The sequence below is a fragment of the Triturus cristatus genome, chromosome 2_1 (genome assembly GCF_964204655.1).
Source record: "Triturus cristatus chromosome 2_1, aTriCri1.1, whole genome shotgun sequence".
In the NCBI taxonomy this organism is placed as follows: Eukaryota; Metazoa; Chordata; class Amphibia; order Caudata; family Salamandridae; genus Triturus; species Triturus cristatus.
The window spans coordinates 880,251,962-880,271,692 of record NC_140581.1 but is presented as its reverse complement, the minus strand read 5'-3'; the positions used below and the strand labels follow the sequence as shown (position 1 = coordinate 880,271,692).

General features: G+C 49.6%; 1 protein-coding gene across 3 annotated transcripts in view; it reads right to left on the bottom strand.

Annotated features, from left to right (window-relative positions):
* LOC146866025 (cytochrome P450 1A4-like) overlaps positions 1 to 19,731 on the bottom strand; it is a 143,001-nt gene that overhangs the window by 16,981 nt on the left and 106,289 nt on the right. The window lies entirely within an intron of this gene.

The window sequence follows — 19,731 nt, the reverse complement described above, 5'->3', positions numbered from 1 at the left end:
ATGCCACTGCTGCCACCATGCCCCATGCACCCAGCTGGACAATGTCAAGTCACAGGCCACAGAAGACAACAACACATGACACGGTAACCCGGATGGCGGGAGGCTGGGCACCAAAAATCACATAGTGCGACTCCGAAGCAGACAACAATGCACTCTGCCCATATGGCCTAGGTCACAGCCAGACAAACAGTGTGTCCCAACACAGGAATGACTTGCCAGCAAATGGCGGACGCCTTGCATCAACACATGGGGGTGAAGGCACTGTTTTGCACATGACAGCAGCTAATGAACAGCCAACATTGTGAAAGAGTGGCAGCACACACCACCACAGCAGCAGCACACAGATACACATCACACCCAATGGGTGCCTGGAGATCAGAAACAAACTCACATCAACAAGCCAAGGGCCACTCAAAGATCTGCTAACAGTGTGTGCCCAGGAAGCTGGGCTGAGGTGACAGAGGGTGACACACAGAGGGAGGGAGAGGGGGACAGAGAGGGAGGGAGAGGGGGACAGAGAGGGAGGGAGACACAGGGAGATGGACAGAGGGAGGAGGCTGACACACAGAGGGAGGGAGAGGGGGACAGAGAGGGAGGGAGAGGGGGACAGAGAGGGAGGGAGACACAGGGAGACGGACAGAGGGAGGAGGCTGACACACAGAGGGAGGGAGAGGGGGACAGAGAGGGAGGGAGAGGGGGACAGAGAGGGAGGGAGACACAGGGAGACGGACAGAGGGAGGAGGCTGACACACGGAGGGAGGGAGAGGGGGACAGAGAGGGAGGGAGAGGGGGAAAGAGAGGGAGGGAGACACAGGGAGACGGACAGAGGGAGGAGGCTGACACACAGAGGGAGGGAGAGGGGGGACACAGAGGGAGGGAGAGGGGGACAGAGAGGGAGGGAGAGGGGGACAGAGAGGGAGGGAGACACAGGGAGACGGACAGAGGGAGGAGGCTGACACACGGAGGGAGGGAGAGGGGGACAGAGAGGGAGCGAGACACAGGGAGAGCAAATCAGCCGTGTGGCGTGTGCGAATGTCTGCTCGTCAGCAGGTAGACTGCGTGCATGTAGACAAGGGTGGCCAGTCCCAGAACCCCCCCTCTTCACCATGGCAAAACACAGGGCCATGTCACAACCTGTTCACGAGCACAACGACAGCTACCTGGATCATATAAGTGTGTGGATCCACTCCATGTGCACATGTACAGTGCTACACGGAAGGCGCCAATGCATGGCTCGCAACACCTGCCCACTCCACTGCTGACTGCAGTCACACTTGACGCAGCAAGTAAGACTGTGCCACACATAGTTAAAGGGGCCAAAGTGGTGCCCAAGGGACACACCCATGCACAAGTGCACTGTGAGTGGAATGCAAGACAGATCCTAATTCCGAGAGGAAATGTGCCAACTTTGAAACTGATGAAACATGGATGTTGCATGCACCAAAATTAACATTGTCTCTCTCACACACAGGTCAATGTCGTGGTGCACCCCCCAACACAGGGGGGGAAGACTCACAGGACCTGGATCTGCAGGAGCCCGATCCCACCGGCAGCGACCACTCTCACCACTCTGTGGACGACCCCGACCGACCTGGCCCCTCTGGTGTCCAACCACCTGCAGCACCTGCATCAGGTACAACTGTGCCAACCACCACCCCCACTCCTGCCACATCCCAGGAGACACCCAGGATCCCTGCCCCAACACCACAATGCAGCCAGGCTGGCCAGGAGGGACACGGTGTCCCGGGCACCCAGGAGGAGGCAGGCGAAAATGCCAATGCCACCCCTCAGGGGTCCCGGAGACCCGATGTGCCCACAAGGGCAGGCCAGGCGCAAGTGGGCAGGGGTGGTGGGAGTGGAGGACGGCGGAGGCGCGAGCCTGACCAGTTGGCTGGGGATCCGGTATTTTCCCATGTCCGTAACATCCTGGACTCATACCGGCAGGACACCACGGGCATGGCCCAGGTTGTGTCCACCCTCAATGAGATCAAGGGGAGCCTCGATGAGATAAAGACCCAGCAGGCCCAGCAACATGCGGAGCTACATGCCTGTCTACTGGTACACCAACGGAGGATGGAGGACAGACAGGCTGAGCAAGTGACGGCATTCCAGGGGATTCACGCTACACTCCGTCGGATGGCCGACAACATGGCCGACCCTCCCTGTGCCAGAAGGCGGAGAACATCACCACCCACAGGGAGGGATCAGGAGGAGGAGGAGGAAACATCCGACGGAGCATCCCAGATGTCGTCACGGCCTGCTGCTGAGGTTCCCCGCAGGAGGGCGGGTCGTCCACAGAAAGGACCGTGAGGGTCGGCGCTACATCACCATCTCCCAGGACACCTGGCCTGGCACCTGGCCCACTGGAGCAACAGCATCACAGCATCAAGAGACATTCTCTGCCACATGGCCCTGCTGGTCACTGGCTGACCAATGTTGACAAAGACTGTGGCATGGACTCTGAGGATTTCCAATGGCAAGGACACCAACTCCCCTACTGAACTTTGGATTCCAAAATCCCGGAAAGACCCTCACTTTGTCCCCCCCCAATAATAAATCACACTATGAAGAGTAGATGCCTGCTGGTAGCATTATTACCTAACATGTGTCTTGTAAAGTCAAAACATGCCTGAGTCATCTTTTGTCTTCAACCACCCACACCCTGGGGCCTGAGTCTGGCACAGGACACATGGGTCACAGTGTATTAGGCAAGACAGACATGGAGCACCATACACACCCGTGATGGGCCCAACCAGCTGAGGGGGTTACCGAACAACCGTGCTGACACACACATTGAGTACAGCAACAGTCATGCGCAGAGGTCAGGGATCCAGTCCAGTGTCCTGGGGGGCACCCAGGTATGTGTAGACAGGTGGCAGAACCATGTCCTGCAAGCTTGATTCCGGTGGATGCAGAGAATGGGGGCCTGGCCAACGTTGGATGCATGGGGATGGCACATGTCACAATACCCACACAGTCATGGACATCATGCCCAATACACAGTCTCAGCCCACACACACAGCTTGCATCTTGCCACTCGACACATTGACACATAGCCACAATCAGGGAATACCATGCCAGACAAGCAGGATGCACCGTGGCAACACACCAGCATTGACTGAGAAGAGGCACCTTGGAGGCATAGGGACACCTTTATTAGTCATGTATTCGGGATTGCAGAGGCAACTCGAAGTACACATGAACACATCATGTGGAGTAACATGTGGGTCCAACACTGGCACCCCCCTTCAGCAGCACACATGCGTGTTCGCCATGGAACTGGCACACAAGCGTCGGCTAACAGCTAAATACCCACAGCTGCACACGGAGAGCCTGCCATACACCATAGATCCGCTGATGTCGAAGTCCCACACCATGTCAAGCCAAAGCTAACCGTATGTGTCCGAGGGCAGTGTCACACACATTGATGCCATCATCACAATCCCCTATCCCATCACTGATGACTGTCAACCAGGCAGACCATCTATTCAGGTGTACACAGCTGCATGTTGTGTCCCATGGGGATGCGACATGGCTGTAGAGGAACCAAACATCGACAGGGGCAGTGTGCATACATCGTGAACAACTGCCACACCCAATACACCCCAGATGCATCCCTTACCCCATGGGGACTTCCAAACGTGTCCGTGCCTGTAACGCTGAGTCAGCCCACGATGTCATGTCCATGAGGAATAGCAGTGCCACAACAATGCAACCAGCAGACGTCATGCGCAGGTACCTGGGGATGAGAGACACACAAGAAGTCAGCCACAAAAAGCACAGCCACTTGCATGTGCATTTACTCGACACATGTATGGATGACAACATGCTAGGTCACAATTATGACTGGGGAAGTACAACCATCACTGGCACCATCACTCCAGTGACACACCCACACACACCTCTGACTCACGTGCCATACATGCAGGTGGAGACACACATCACAACGCATGCCACACGGGGCCAAATGCGTGCACACTCAGACACTGGTACTCACCACTAAGCAAAGAAGTCGCGTATGAGCCGAGTCCGGATGTCCTCTTGCGGCTCCACATCCTCCACATCACTAGCCCCATTGCCAAGCCCTTCGTCCTCCACGGGTGGATGGTCCTCGTCATGTTGATCCAGGATGAGTGGCACAGCTCTTTCAACTGCCATGTTGTGCAGCATGCAGCAGACCATGAAGATCTTGCAGACCTTCGCCGGGGCATATGGGAGTGCGCCGCCGGTCTTGTGGAGGCACCTGAATCGGCTCTTCAGCATGCCAAACGTCCTCTCTATCACTCGCCTTGTCCGGCCATGGGCGGTGTTGTAGCGGAGCTGGGCCGGCGTGATGGGGTTGCGGAGAGGTGTGAGCAGCCAAGGCATGTTGGGATAGCCAGCGTCCCCTACATGGGAAGCACATGGTCATCGTTAGAAGTGGTGAAGCGGTCGTGCTGGTAGGCTATACAGAATACAGGACAGACAGACTGTACCCACCAACAACACATGCCCGTTCGTTGCGCAGCTGCATCATCATATCAGGCATCCCGCTACGCCTCATGATGTAGGCATCGTGTGCTGATCCTGGAAAACGAGCACAGACATGTGAAATCACCATGTTGGACTGACACACCACAAGGGCATTGATGGAGTGGTAGTGCTTCTGATTGCGGTACGCCACCTCCCGTGCGTGTGGTGGTACCAAAGCTACATGTGTACCATCTATGGACCCAATGACATGGGGCATCCCTCCCAGGGCATAGAATCCACGCTTGACCTCAGTCATCTGTTCAGGGGTTGGGAACTTGATGAAGTCATCCAGGTGAATCAACATGGCCTCTAAGAAATCATGCAGCACACCGCTGAACGTGCTCTGGGACATGCCACCAACATGAGCTATGGTATTTTGAAAGGTACCCGTGGCAAGAAAATGTAGGGCAGCCATTACCTTCAGCTGGGGTGTCAGTGCCGTGGGATACCTGTGCTGCGGTTGCAGGTGTGGTGCCAGTCTCGCCGTCAACTCCAGAATCGATGGTTGGGTGAAGCGGTAGAGCCGGATGCTGTCATTCTCCTGCATGGCAGCCAAGTCTGGAATTCTTCGGGCAAGAGGCGGCGCTCTGCAGTAATTTGGAAGTGACAAGGAAGAGTGAGTGCACTATGACAACAACTCATGTGTACTGAGCACATGTTAATCTGTCAATACACACATGCTACATAGGGAGTCAGGTATGTGCTACATGGCCAGGACACGTATGGATGCAAGGTAACACTCCTTCCAAGACCCAGCTACACACGGAGATTGAGAACCTCCCCATGCCACGCCATGGGAATAGCTGTGTCCCAGTGCAAGTGAACAGCCAGACGCAACACAGGAGTGACATACGCCCACACATCAGCAGCAGTAGGATGCCGATTGCAGAGACTGGTAGCGGAACACTGGAGCCACAGGTCCCATGACATTACACTAGGACAGCCCACACACCTTGCCATGAAGGTGCACATGTCATGACTCACCACACATACCTTGTGAGGATGCTGACATGTCCTTGTCACGCTACTCCGTGTCCCATGCATACATGTGCACCTCACATCCGATACCACATGTGGCATGGTGTGCGGAACAGTGTGCAATGACAATCTACACACAGACACATGTTGGTTGCTGCAACGGCTGCAGCTTTTGAGGGTGCTCCAACATCAACCTGATGGGAAGCCCCCACACATACATGACATAGTCACATTGTGCACCGTGGGTAGTGACAAGTCAGGTGTCATAACCCCTGTACCGGGCATCAGGGGACACTTCCGTGTGTTGGTGTCCGTGCCATGCCAGTGACGCTCACCCCAAGTGCGCAGTACGACATGCACACATGTCAAAGGAGTCAAGGGCATGCCTGGCACACATCGCACCATCACACAGTACATCTGTACACATCTAATCATACATCTGGTGCCTTCTCGACTCAGGAGTAATGTTCCACATCACAGGCCGTCACACCTGTGCCCCACACATGTAGTGATGCACAGATGATGCCTCGATGTAAAATAATGGACAAGTATGTCCATCCATGGACAAGTATGTCCGCCCGATCCCTACCTGTGTGCCGCCTGTCACCACTCTGATGTGTGAAAACCGCTGTACTGCTGCCAAGAGGGCCTGTGTACGTTCCCATATCACTATGGGAGTGCTGCCGTATGTGTACCCATCGTGATGGCGAGCGTACAGGCATGTGTACGGCCCGTACCACTACGAGTACGCATACGCAAGGCCACCCATAGTGATAGTGAACGTAGTCACGCATGTACGGGCCGTTGCAATGCATTTGGGGTGCCCTAGGGCCCCGGAACGCACCGTACCTGTGTGTGAAGCTCCAAATTACATAGGGGACACATGAGGGACAAGTATTAAGGCCTACATGCATGCTGGTTGTCATGGATACCAAGTTCAAAATTCGAATTTCTTCTGGAAGGTGAACAGCAGAAGTCAGTTGGAATTAAAATACTTTGTTGCAATGTGTTTGTGGAGCTGACATCATGCAGGAGAATGAAACTGATAGAGTACACACAGACTGCTAGGTTTGAAGGGATTGGTGGAAACATAGGATGCAAATGTGAGTGACCAATCACTCTGTACTCCTGTGCATGAGACAGGGCAGAAAGGCACATATAAGGCAGCCAGGTCCCATGAGGGAGTACTTGCCTGCACATCTTTGAATTCGTCGACCCAGCTGCTGCTACTGATTCCCTGGAACCATGTCAAGGGCTGTGGAGAGGTCACAGCCATTCACCCTGGAGGAGAACATGGCATTGCTGGATGTGATCCTCCCACAGTACCCCATGCTGTATGGGCAACCAGGGTATCAGGTGAGTGCATAGGCCACTGGCACAGACTGTCCCTATGTTGTGACTGTGACTTCTGGCATTGTGTCCTGGTGTGACACACATGCCATGTACTGTTGGGGGGTTCCCGGGGGGGGATGCCTGATGTCTCCCAGCAGTGCCCTGAGACAGGAGGGGTGTGTGCCTATCACTAACAGCAGTGCCCTGAGACAGGAGGGGTGGGTGTGGAGTCCTCCCAGCAGTGCCCTGAGACAGGAGGGGTGTGTGCCTATCACTAACAGCAGTGCCCTGAGACAGGAGGGGTGGGTGTGGAGTCCTCCCAGCAGTGCCCTGAGACAGGAGGGGTGTGTGTCTATCACTAACAGCAGTGCCCTGAGACAGGAGGGGTGGGTGTGGAGTCCTCCCAGCAGTGCCCTGAGACAGGAGGGGTGTGTGCCTATCACTAACAGCAGTGCCCTGAGACAGGAGGGGTGGGTGTGGAGTCCTCACAGCAGTGCCCTGAGACAGGAGGGGTGTGTGCCTATCACTAACAGCAGTGCCCTGAGACAGGAGGGGTGGGTGTGGAGTCCTCACAGCAGTGCCCTGAGACAGGAGGCGTGTGTGCCTATCACTAACAGCAGTGCCCTGAGACAGGAGGGGTGGGTGTGGAGTCCTCACAGCAGTGCCCTGAGACAGGAGGGGTGTGTGCCTATCACTAACAGCAGTGCCCTGAGACAGGAGGGGTGGGTGTGGAGTCCTCACAGCAGTGCCCTGAGACAGGAGGGGTGTGTGCCTATCACTAACAGCAGTGCCCTGAGACAGGAGGGGTGGGTGTGGAGTCCTCACAGCAGTGCCCTGAGACAGGAGGGGTGTGTGCCTATCACTAACAGCAGTGCCCTGAGACAGGAGGGGTGTGTGCCTATCACTAACAGCAGTGCCCTGAGACAGGAGGGGTGGGTGTGATGCACAGTGTGAGCCTTGATCATTGATTGTGACATTGCCATCATTCCACCTGTGTACCCACTATGGCACGTACTGCTTTTTCCCTCACCAGAGGATCATGTCCCTATGACAAAGGTGCAATGCATTGGCTGCATGACATGCCTTGTTGTTACCAGCTAATTTGTTCTCATATGTCTCTCTGTGACATGTGGCTGGTGTATTGATGTGGTGTCACTTGTTCTTCCTCACAGGTAGGCGCCACTGCCAAGGAGCAGATCTGGCTGACCGCCGTCAGTGCCGTGAGGGGTGTGGATGGTCGGAGGCGGAGCCTGTCCCAGGTGAGGAAACGCTGGCAGGATATCCGGTGCTGGACGCGGAGGATTGCACGGGTCCTGCTGGGGGACTCACCTGAGACCCACAAGAACCGCGGCCGCCGCCGTCTGAGCCACCTCCACAGGCGTGTGCTGCTGGTGGTCTTTCCAGACTTGGAGAGGCGCTTACAGGCGAAGCAGCAGCCGGAAGGGGGTAGGTACATGTGTGTTTGTTGTGTGTCACCGGCATTTGTAAGGGCACAGTAGCATGAATTCACTGCCAGGGTTTAAAGGTGCTGTGCAGATCCAGTTTGCCCCAGTATAGCGCTGCGCCCCTGCCACCCTTCCCCTCCTTGCAATGTGTTCCCTGGTCTGTGTGTAGTCACTCCTTCACAAGGTAATGTAGGCTGGCGCTTTGTCCACGAGAACTATGCCTGTAGCATCATGTGTGGGGGTGGTGTGTAACAGGTTTTGGGACCTTGGCTGTGCCCTGTCAAGTTCACTGCATGTGGGTTCCATGTCAGTTGGCACTGATGCTGACTCCAGACATGGGAGTTGGTCTCTCATGTGTCATGCCTTACAGCGCGCATGTCCTATGTAGTGGCCTGTGACATGATGTGCATGAGTGTGCGATACGCATAGTGCAGGGATGGTGGCGTGTGTTGCAGTCATTACCATTCAGGAGCATGGAGTTGCGTGGCCACTACTGTCCCCTGGGGCACCTTTTCATCAGTGTTGTATGTGTCATCATAAACGTGGACACTCTCAGTGTCTACAGCGTAGGTTGTGCTCTGTGCCATTGTCCCCTGGCACCATGTATATAGACGTGCTATTTTGTACAGGTGTCCACTGTGCAGCCTGACCTGAATGTCCTTCTTCATACTCACAGTTGCTAGTGCCTGTGTGTCTTGTTATACTCATCTGAGGATGGCCACTGGTACCTCATTATTTGTACAGGCGCACCTTGGCTGTTTGGCGTCCAATCTTGCATTTTGCCTGCCCCTGTGTTTATCACCCAGACTATGAGATGTTGGTGCCACCTGTGTCTCAACTATTTGCCTCGTGTAGGGGGTGGTTGGGGCGGGCAAAGCCTATATGTCAAATCCAGATTTCTACTTGCTGGGTCTGGGCAGTGTGTGATGTTTGTCTGGACACACACGCAAGGTGCAGTGACCGAGTCATGTTGGGCATGTTTTTAGCATTACCTATGCAGCATGTGTCTCAAGTTCATGGATATGGTCCCTGGTCATCGGTATTTTCGCCAACGCTGTGTGGTGCAGATGCAGTGCTGGATTGTCCCCAGGGCCTGGGTGCTATGTCAGACTCCGTTTCCTGTCTTTAGCTATTGTCTCATGCTCTCCATGGTATTTCAGTGGCATGGTGGCTCAACCAACTGTGTGTTTCATGCCTTACATCGGTACCTTGTTTAGTAGATGTTAGGGATCTTCCTTTTCAGGCTATGCAATGTTACCTATGTAGATTGGACTCATGTGACAGATGTGTACAGGTGTCTGATTAATTTCTGTCTCTCCACCCTGCCCACAGCATCGTCGGGGGACACAGAGGGAGACATGGACACAGACAAGGCGGAGGGACCGAGCACCAGTGCCAGCCGTGACATCGGGGCTGGCACATCGAGTGGGACAGAGGCGGAGGAGAGTGCGGCCGAGGACCTGTCGACTGGCACGTCAGAATACGAAGCTGACAGGTCCGAGGAGGATGTCTCTGAGTGGGCGGTGGCTGCACCAGCAGCTGACAGCGGAACAACACCTCGCACCGCCCCCTCAGTTCCCATCAGCCGCCTCCCACTTGCTCGTGTCCCTTCCCAGCGTGCCCGGTCACCGCATGTCTCCTTCATGCCAGGCACCGCACCCCCTGCCCCTGTCTCCACTGCTGCCGCCAATGCTGAGTCTGTGGACATCCAGCGGCAACTGCAGGTTGGTCAGGCTGCGATCCTTAATGTCCTCCATGCCCACGGCCAAACCCTCACCAACATCGAGGCATACTTGGAGGGCATTCATTCATCGCAGGCTGACCAACGCAACTTGCTGAGGTCCATAGACTCCACACTGACTGCAGCAGTGGGTCTCCTGCAGCGCGACCTCCCCCCACCTACCCCTGCCCCATCCACACTTCCCACTCCCATGCCTGTCCCACGTACACCCAGACGTCGGCATGCACCCACATCAACAGACACAGGCACCACACCAGCAGGGAAGGTCCACCGCACTCCTCCTGACACGCACACACAGGGTGAGGTAGGCACACCCACTGGGTCGGGGGGCAAACATGTGACACGCAGCCATAGTGGGAGTCCGCATTCCACCCAGTCCACTCCCTCCAAATCCCCTCCCCTCAGCTCTCCTGGCCACATCTCCCCCAAGGACTCCTTCATGGCCGCTCTGTCCCTGAGCCCCACAGTGACACCACCACGCAAGCGGTCAAGGAAGTCCTCGGTCAGGGTGGTTGATTCTCCCCCCTGTCTACACCCTCCCCCGGTGGCGCTGCGACCCATCCCTCTGACCCCCCCCCCTCCTTGGGGCCTGTGGATCCTTCGGGTGCAGGGGAATCCCTGGAGGACCTTGCAAAGGTGTGTAGTGCCATCCTGGCCTCCGCCTTTGGCCCTGCCCCACCCCCTGTGGTGGAGTCCTCCATCCCTGCACCCACAATGCCTCCCCTTTGCCCTGATGTCCCTGCGGTGCCTGTTGCTTCCCCCCCCCATGATGCCCTCACCCCTGTGGAAGACGGTGGCATGTAACTGTGCAGGCAAGGTAGGGGACACGCATCCCACTGTGTCCCCCATCCAGCTGAGACTCATTGACTGCCCTATGGGCTTTGTGAATATTGAACTGCCTGCGATCCACGGACATTGTGCTCATGCTGAATAAAGCTTAATTTTTTTTTCATTATAACACTACTGCTATGCTGGTATTGGTGTTGGTGGGGCTGCTACATGGTTTTGGGTGGTGTTTATGTGTTGGGTGTGTGGGATATGTAGTAGTGTGCTGCTCATTGGGGGGACCCTGGGATCTGTGTGCCATCACAAGGTGTTAGCTAACTTTCTTTGTTCATGTAAGCAGTTACTGCATGGTCCAATTGTCCCAGGGTGTATTCCTTCCTCTGTGTACCCTGATATCTTCCCTGCAGGGTGTTCCCAATGTTTAGCGCAGAGCTGTGTCTACATGAGCTGTGTGTGTGACGGAGCCCTTCTACTTTGGCCATGCATGCAGGGCCATGTCTCCACCTGCAACATTCGTGGCATCCTTGGTGATCACTGTACTTGTGTGTGGAGTCTGTTGACATGAGTTCATGGGGACATGTTCCCTTGTAGGCAGTATGCATGTGGGTACTTCCAGCCTCACACACATGTTACACCCCTCCTGTCTCAGGGCACTGCTGGGAGCACTCTGTACCCACCCCTCCTGTCTCAGGGCACTGCTGTGAGGACTCCACACCCACCCCTCCTGTCTCAGGGCACTGCTGGGAGGACTCTGCACACACACCTCCTATTTCTGGATATGTACGCTTGGAACATACACGGTGGGGGTACGCTCCATGCATTCGAGGTGAGGGTACGAGTCGTACTTACACTGGTGTGGTAGGGGTACGGTCCGTACGTCCGCGGGTGAGGGTACGAGTCGTACTTACACTGGTGGGGTGGGGGTAGGCTCCATGCATACGGGGGTGAGGGTACAAGTCGTACTTACACTGGTGTGGTGGGGGTACGGTCCGTACGTCCGCGGGTGAGGGTACGAGTCGTACTTACACTGGTGGGGTGGGGGTAGGCTCCATGCATACGGGGGTGGGGGTACGAGTCGTACTTACACTGGTGGGGGTGGGGGTACGGTCCGTACGTCCACGGGTGAGGGTACGAGTCGTACTTACACTGGTGGGGTGGGGGTAGGCTCCATGCATACGGGGGTGGGGGTACGAGTCGTACTTACACTGGTGGGGGTGGGGGTACGGTCCGTACGTCCGCGGGTGAGGGTACGAGTCGTACTTACACTGGTGGGGTGGGGGTAGGCTCCATGCATACGGGGGTGGGGGTACGAGTCGTACTTACACTGGTGGGGGTGGGGGTGCGGTCCGTACGTCCGCGGGTGAGGGTACGAGTCGTACTTACACTGGTGGGGTGGGTGTACGCTCCATACGTACGCGGGTGGGGGTAGGGTCCGTACATATGCGTCCCCACGCTATGTGATGCTTGTGCGGGCCGTACCCAGGCCTTTGCCCCGTGGGTACGATCTGTCCCGCCATTGTTGGGGTGACGTGGGTGTGGGCATGGTACGTCTCGTACCCACGCTCTTCAGGCGTGGGTACGGGACATACCGGTCTGGTTGTGTTGCCGGTTCGCGTGGTGACGGACTTCCGTTGTGGCGGTCGCTGGCTTAGCTGGACACGCCCCCACCCCCTCGTAGTGACCAGGGCATGGGTGTCAGGTATGTCCTGGGCATGTGTGGTGTGTGACTTTGGTGGGGGTTTTGTGGCCTGCCCTGGTCCTGCCACCCCCACCCCACCCCACTTTCCCCCCTCCCTTAGTTATTCTGACCTTCTGCGGCGTCTAAGTCGTCACCTGTAGAGGAGGTGGACTGCTATGAGGGCCGGGATGACACGTAGGTTTGGGTCCATGTCTGTCCGTCGCGTACGGGTCCTCCTTGTTTGCGTCGTCCTGTGTGTCCGTCGCGTACTGGTCCTCCTTGATCGCGTCGTCCTGTGTGTCCGTCGCGTACTGGTACTCCTTGATCGCGTCGTCCTGTCGCGTACTGGTCCTCCTTGTTCGCGTCGTCCTGTCTGTCCGTCGCGTACTGGTGGTCCTTGTTCGCGTCGTCCTGATTTCCCGGCAGTTTTTGGCAGCCGGAAAATATTCACCGTGCGGGATGACGTCGGTGCGAATCGTGATTCCTGGTTCGTGAATGGTAGGCTGCGAGCGTCCCGACGTCAGGTCGGCGCTTTCCCGGATCGCATTGGTAAGTTTATTTTGTTCGGTCGGGCTTTTTTACGAATCGGACGGAAATGGTGTTCCGTGCGATTCGTAATTCCTTGTTTGTAAATTTTGACGACCGGGTACGCGTCGGACGGAGAATATGCTCCGTCCGACGGTTCGTACCAGGTTTTTACCGGATCGTGATCGGCACCTATGTGTACTGTATGTCTAATTTCTGAACATAGTTTTTTTTTTTAAATGAATATTCTATTTTACTATTTAATGTATGTATGCAAACTTTTATGATTCGATTGAATCGAATAAAGTTATTTGAATGAACAAATGAACTGTTGCACAACGTATTAGGATTTAGGTCCTCATCATAACTAGGGAAAAACCTCATAGCATCTAGATTTTTTTTAGGCCGTTGCCTATAAGCAAGTATCTGCTTTACTTATTGAAAGTTTGTGCTAGTTTGAAAAAAAATGTATTACGTTCAAGATCATCAAGGTTTGAAATTTGGCTTTGGCATAAAGGCCAAGAATAGCGATTAAGATGTTGGCTCATAAAAACTGACTTGAAAATAGATATTCAACCTTTGTAAAAATATATTATTCACAGTATCAATAAAAAAGTAATTAGGAGACTTTTGATATCACTAAGTCTTGGCTTCTAACATCACAAGTCCAAGAGACAGATACAATGTAATTACATTTTAAAAGCAAGCATTGGTAAAGCCAATAGTTCTCACATAGGCAGGCTGGTGTGATGGTTCATTTTAAAACAAATATATCCGAGGCATATACCACTAAAACAAAATTTGAAAACATAAAAACATGCCGCCACCTTAAGATAGCAACTAAATGCTAGCAAAAATAATTTTCAACTCAAAAAAGAATTAACAATTGCTTGTAATTTTAATGTAACAGTAGGGAAGCTTCCTAGATGGTAAGTGTAATTAGAACCCCTTTTCAGTTTTATTGCAATTCCCAGGAAAATGCGTTTTTGGTGCAAAGAAAAGGCAGCATCAGCTTTAGATTACTGTAACTTAAAAATATAGTTTTCACACAATAATAGGACAAAAAAAAATAATAAAAAATGCTAAAAAGTTAATCGAAAATCATTGGCAAAGTAAAGTACTGGTCCACCAGTCTTGACACTGAAGTACATTTCTTGTTGAGTAAAAAAAGGCCTTTTCGAGGAACATTCGAGCCCTGAACGGAAAACAGGGGAGGGTGATAAAGATGCTCCATTGAAACGAATCTGGTTATTCTGAACACAATTTAAGAAAACCATCAGAAAATATAGAAATCAAGATACTCTACAATTTGGAGACATTATACAGAACATTTTGAGGTGGAAAGTGGAGAAAGTAGTAGAAGAAATTATCCTACAAAAAAGTATATCTGATGCAGAATCATATGGGTCAGTGTCCGGTGTTTCCTTGATTATTTATGAGGGTTTTCAGAAGGCTAAACCCCTAATTTGCATTGAAGACAAATATCAACCCAGAGGGTAGAGCAACCTCCAGAAACTAAAGGAAGTGCGAGGTGCTTAACAATATTTCTGCACCGCCATAGTGCGATATTCCATGAATTTATCAAAAAATAATTGATTCTGAAGATTTGTACCCAATTAGTACTGTCCTGAAGAAGGTGGGACAGATTGATTAGAGTCCACCAAAAGGCGTCGACACTTGAGTTAACTGAATCCAATTACGAGGAGATACTGCGATGAATAATATCAATTTCACCAGGACTCAGGCTTGATGTTTTTCTTAGGATCAACATATGTAACAGAATTGTACATACTGTCCATTAGGGTGCTCCCATTTTATATTAGTGGTCCACTTTGTACCTATTGTGTTTCCACTTGAACTATTTTTTGTGTGCTGTATTGTTTATTTGGGGTGACTGAAACTAGGATTGTTTTTTTCAATATAAATTGTCACAAATATATTTATCTTTTTATGCATTAGGAAAATATGATGAGATGTCTTATTTTTAATTAAAGCTTTATGTGGAATTTCTGTCTTGGTGGTATTTGTTTTAACAATTGCATCCTTGTGCATATGGGTGAGTGGAGTGGATTGACTGGTGAGAGATACCTATTGGGTTATATTCTTGGCTCCAAGGGAAAATGAGAGACTGCAAGGACATTAGATGCAATAAATAACATTTTTGGTCATGCCATTGGAGAAACGTTTGGGATAGCATGTCTGGTCACTCAAAGAAAAAGATTTATCCCTACCAGTGATATTGCATTCAGTGGCAAACTACAGGACCTAAACCAAATCTTTCCAGAAGATTGGGGTTATGGGCTTCAATATATCTACTGACTGATTTAACATACAAGTTTTGGCTTTGTTTTTTAAAGAACTCATAGGCTTATCGATATGAAATTTGCCTTTTTTCAAGAGATACTACCACTAAGAATTACCTTTTTGATTTTGTTTGGTTCAGTCCCAAAGGTAAAAACACAAATTACTCTGGAATCTTTTTGGTGATTTTTAATATGGAGTTTGGCTTGATGCAAATTGTAATGGTAACCTCATGCCTACCGCTTAGTAGCTAGTGTGCTAGCTTCTTTAAATATTTTGAGTTTTTGCTACAGTTGCGTCTCAAATGCAAGAACGGACCAAGTAGTAGATCAGCCTTCAAATTCTGGGGGTGATGACTGTTGTATTCTAGTGTGTTGCAGGATGTTTGCTTAGTGTAAAATGATGTGTATTGTATACCATCATCTTAATTAATAAACTCCAGAAAGTTGATGGATGTGTTGTAAAAAAATAGTGTTTACTGAAATAATCCAGTCATGAAAGATCTTGAGATCTGAATCCATCCCTCTCCAAATCAAAAAAACATGTTGTCCATGTATAACTTCTGCTATGTATAAATTTGCTATGTTGAGGGAAAAAACACTCTCACAGCAACGCTTTCATTCGTAACAAAGACCATTGAAGATTAAGTAATTCTTGCTGAGGGCTTTAAAACATATTTATGAACTATACAATTAAATCAAAGATCTAGAAAAAAATATCCTTGATAACCAAAGCATAGCAAAAGATGAAGCAGCTCTAGAGAGATTGGAAGCAACTATCAGAGAATTTGAAAAAATATATATTTTGAAAAAGGTGCAAAAAGATATTAAAGTTACACCAAAGCGAGGACATATCTTTAATTATGTACAGGGTTTGATCAATACACCGGTTATTTTAAGAGAGGTGATTTTCCAGACCCCCCATGTGGTGTCATTTTCTTACAGGTTCTGACTCATATAGGGCCTTATGTAGGTGGGCTTGCATTTACCACTTCATAAATACCGAATCATACCGATTCGGTATTTATGAAGTGGTAAATGCAATGTAGGTAATTGGTCGGTAAATATTACCGATTCGGAATAATTCGGTAATTACCGAATCGGTATTTACCGAATCGGTAATGAGGCATACCCAATGGGAAGGTATGCCTCATTACCGAATCGGTAAATACCGATTCGGTAATGGGGGAGCACATGCAAGGGTGGCAGGGTGTCACATTGACACCCTGTTGCACCCCTGATTCGGCCATGTGTGCACATGTGGCACACATACATGGCCTGAGGGCATGTGTGTCTGCCACATTGCACACATCTACGGGCAAAATAATGCATTTACACACATATTCGTCATTTACCACCAACTATTAGTTGGTGGTAAATAACGAATCCCCACACACACCACACAGTCCCCCTACATCTGATTTCTGTATTCGGAATTTACCGAAGCGGTAAAATTACCGAATCGGTAATTTTACCGATTCGGTAATTTTACCGATTCGGTAAATTCCGAATACAGAAATTCTCCCCCTACAAACCAAATGCCAAAATACAGGTCGGTAACGGTATAATTACCGAAAATCGGCTGTTACCGACCGGTATTTGGCTACCTACATGAGGCCCTTAGTGATTTCAGCCCAAACGTGCCAGTTGCATTGGGTTACAGTGATCAACCATCTTCATTGCATCAGTCTTTTTAACACAGAAATCAGAGGGCTGGGCCTCAAGGACCATGGAGAAGGGGTGGCCAAAGACAATGGAATTGAAGTAAATATAGGCTGGGACAATGACAAACGTAGAACCAATATTACAAATGCTAGACACTCTAAATGAAACCCTGTCCCTTTTTAATTTATTAGGACATTGCCATGATCAATGAAGAACTTTAATTTGTACCGACACATACATAGGAATGATCAATTCTTCACCAAATTATTACTATATTGCTTTAGTACACACGATACTCTGTATACTTTTGAAACTACAGGTCCTTATTGCCCCTCTACATATTATACACTGAAAAATAGGATAAGCAAAGAGATCACTCATTTTGAAAATGTTGTCCTCTCAAAGTTTATATATCTTCTTAATCAAAAGAGATTTGTGAATTTTAACATGTCTATAGAACAGCATTGGGCATTATGAGCATTTTTGACACTCACACATGTAGGGCCACTTCACAAAGGTAGACTTACACTTTTGTTTAAATTACTACATTAATAATTCACAAAGTTCGTGCGGAGTTTTACAACTCCAGACACCCTTTAATATGTGTTGCAAAGCTCTCCGCACCTGGAAGCTCTGCAGTTGGGACGGAGAAAGACACATAAGTGTAGGGAGGGCAGAATTGTAAAACTCCGTATTTAAAATATAAATGCCTAAAAGTAGTAAACTTACACAAAAGTGTAAGTTTACTGTTGTGAATCATGACACCAGTCATTAAACGTACTTCTAAGACTGTGGTATTGTTTGACAAGATATCCAAAAATATAAATATTTTAAAGGTTTTTCAATAAAATATCGGAAAATAATTTTGTAAGAAACAAATATCATGTTTAAAATAGTGTGATGTCATAATATTGTGGGCTGGAATTTCACAAGTAAGATTATTGATTTTTTAAAATATTTTTCAATATAGTTGTTAAAATATCACTGTATTGTAATGTAGATCTTTTTTAAGTGTATTTTGTGTATGTTTAAGATTAATATATTGTATTTTTATAATGTTTGTATTTTCTTGTATAATAATTTTAGGAGTTTGATGTTGGGTTGATGGTGGAAAAGGAAAGTGAGCAATTTAAAAGTTTCATTTTTATACGTTATGTTTAAAAATTTGGGGGTAAGTTTTAAAAACTTTTTAGCATGTTGTATAGCAAATTATTTTAATGAAATTGTATCTCTGCCTTTTAAATTTGGGGGGCGATTATAATGTTGGGGAGAAACTTTCCGCAAAACACTGACTCGGAATCGAGACAAACTGACTCGCGGTTGGCGGTTCCGCCTGCCCAATTACGATGCGACCGAACACTATTCAGTCAGATTCCTATTGTTCCCTATGGGTGCTTGTGTTCCGCCTGACAACCGGCCATGACACAGGCTCCTATGGGGTAATGGAGGTGTTTGTGCCTGCAACACAATACAGGGTTTAACGGGGGGGTACCTTAAGTACCCCCTCGGCCCCCCAACCGGAGGCCGCAGGATGAAGGGGGGCCTGCCAGGGGCCCCAAATTCACTTTCTGACAGCCTTTTCATGTCGGACAGGCCAACACGAAAAGGCTGTTGGAAATCGACATTGTAATCCCGAGGTCGAAAACGCTGTCTATAGGGGTGTACGATGCGGTTCTGACCGACACGAATACTCCACGAGTCAGTCGGAACTGATTCGGAATGACCACGCGGTTTACCTTCCATCCGAGAACATCATAATCGGTCGGAGAGATTGTAAACCGACAGCCGAGGAGAATCCGACTGTCAGGAGGAGGCTTGATGCCCAACATTGTAATCAGCCCCATTATCTTTTTGAAAATGTGTAACTATGTATGTTTTTTATTTTCTAAACATTTTAAATTTAAAATTGTTTTTATTATTTTTAAATTAAAATTAAAATAATTTCAAATATGTTAATATATTATATATATCCACATATATATATTATTAATATATTATTTTGTTTTAAATAATAATGCTTTTCTAATGTGTTTATTTCTACTCAGTGGAATTTAAAATCTATGTAATCTAATTTTAAAATGTAAAATATCATTTTTTATATTGAATCAATCCTTCTTCTTCCTATTATTATTATTATTATTATTATTAGTAGTAGTAGTAGTATATTTAGTTATCCAGTTTAAAGTTATAGTAAATACTTGTTTTCAACATTTTTGGCAGCAATCCCAATTTACCTTATTTATGTCATGTGGTTTATTTTTGGGGAACATTTTAAATGGTTTTCTGTAATGTATTATTTTTAACATAATGTTGACTAAACTTTCGTGGAAGTAGTTCATTTTGTAACCTAAAAGTACATCACCTCTCCCAATGTGGTTATGTTTGGAGTGGGAATAGTAAATCTGCCTCTCCCCCAAAATCCAGCACTTTCCCCAATGTGATTTAGGGCCTCATTATGATGGCGGTCGGACCTTTGTCCAACCACCATCATATCGTGAAAGGGACCGCCCGACTTGCTGTCGGTGGTCCCGCCATGAGAATTGCAATGCCACCACCTTCAAGGCGGTCACAAAATGTATTTTTTGTATTGCGGCACGTGCTGCGGGTCACAAGACACGCCGCTGTACAAAAAATACACATTTTGCATATCCCTGCACTATGTGGCAGGCGCTGAATTGCCCCCCCACCCCCGGGTCCCATGTATGAGGGCCAAGAGGGAAGGGGGACCCACTACAGGCCCCCTATGTCCATTTCAGCCTGCTGTTTCAT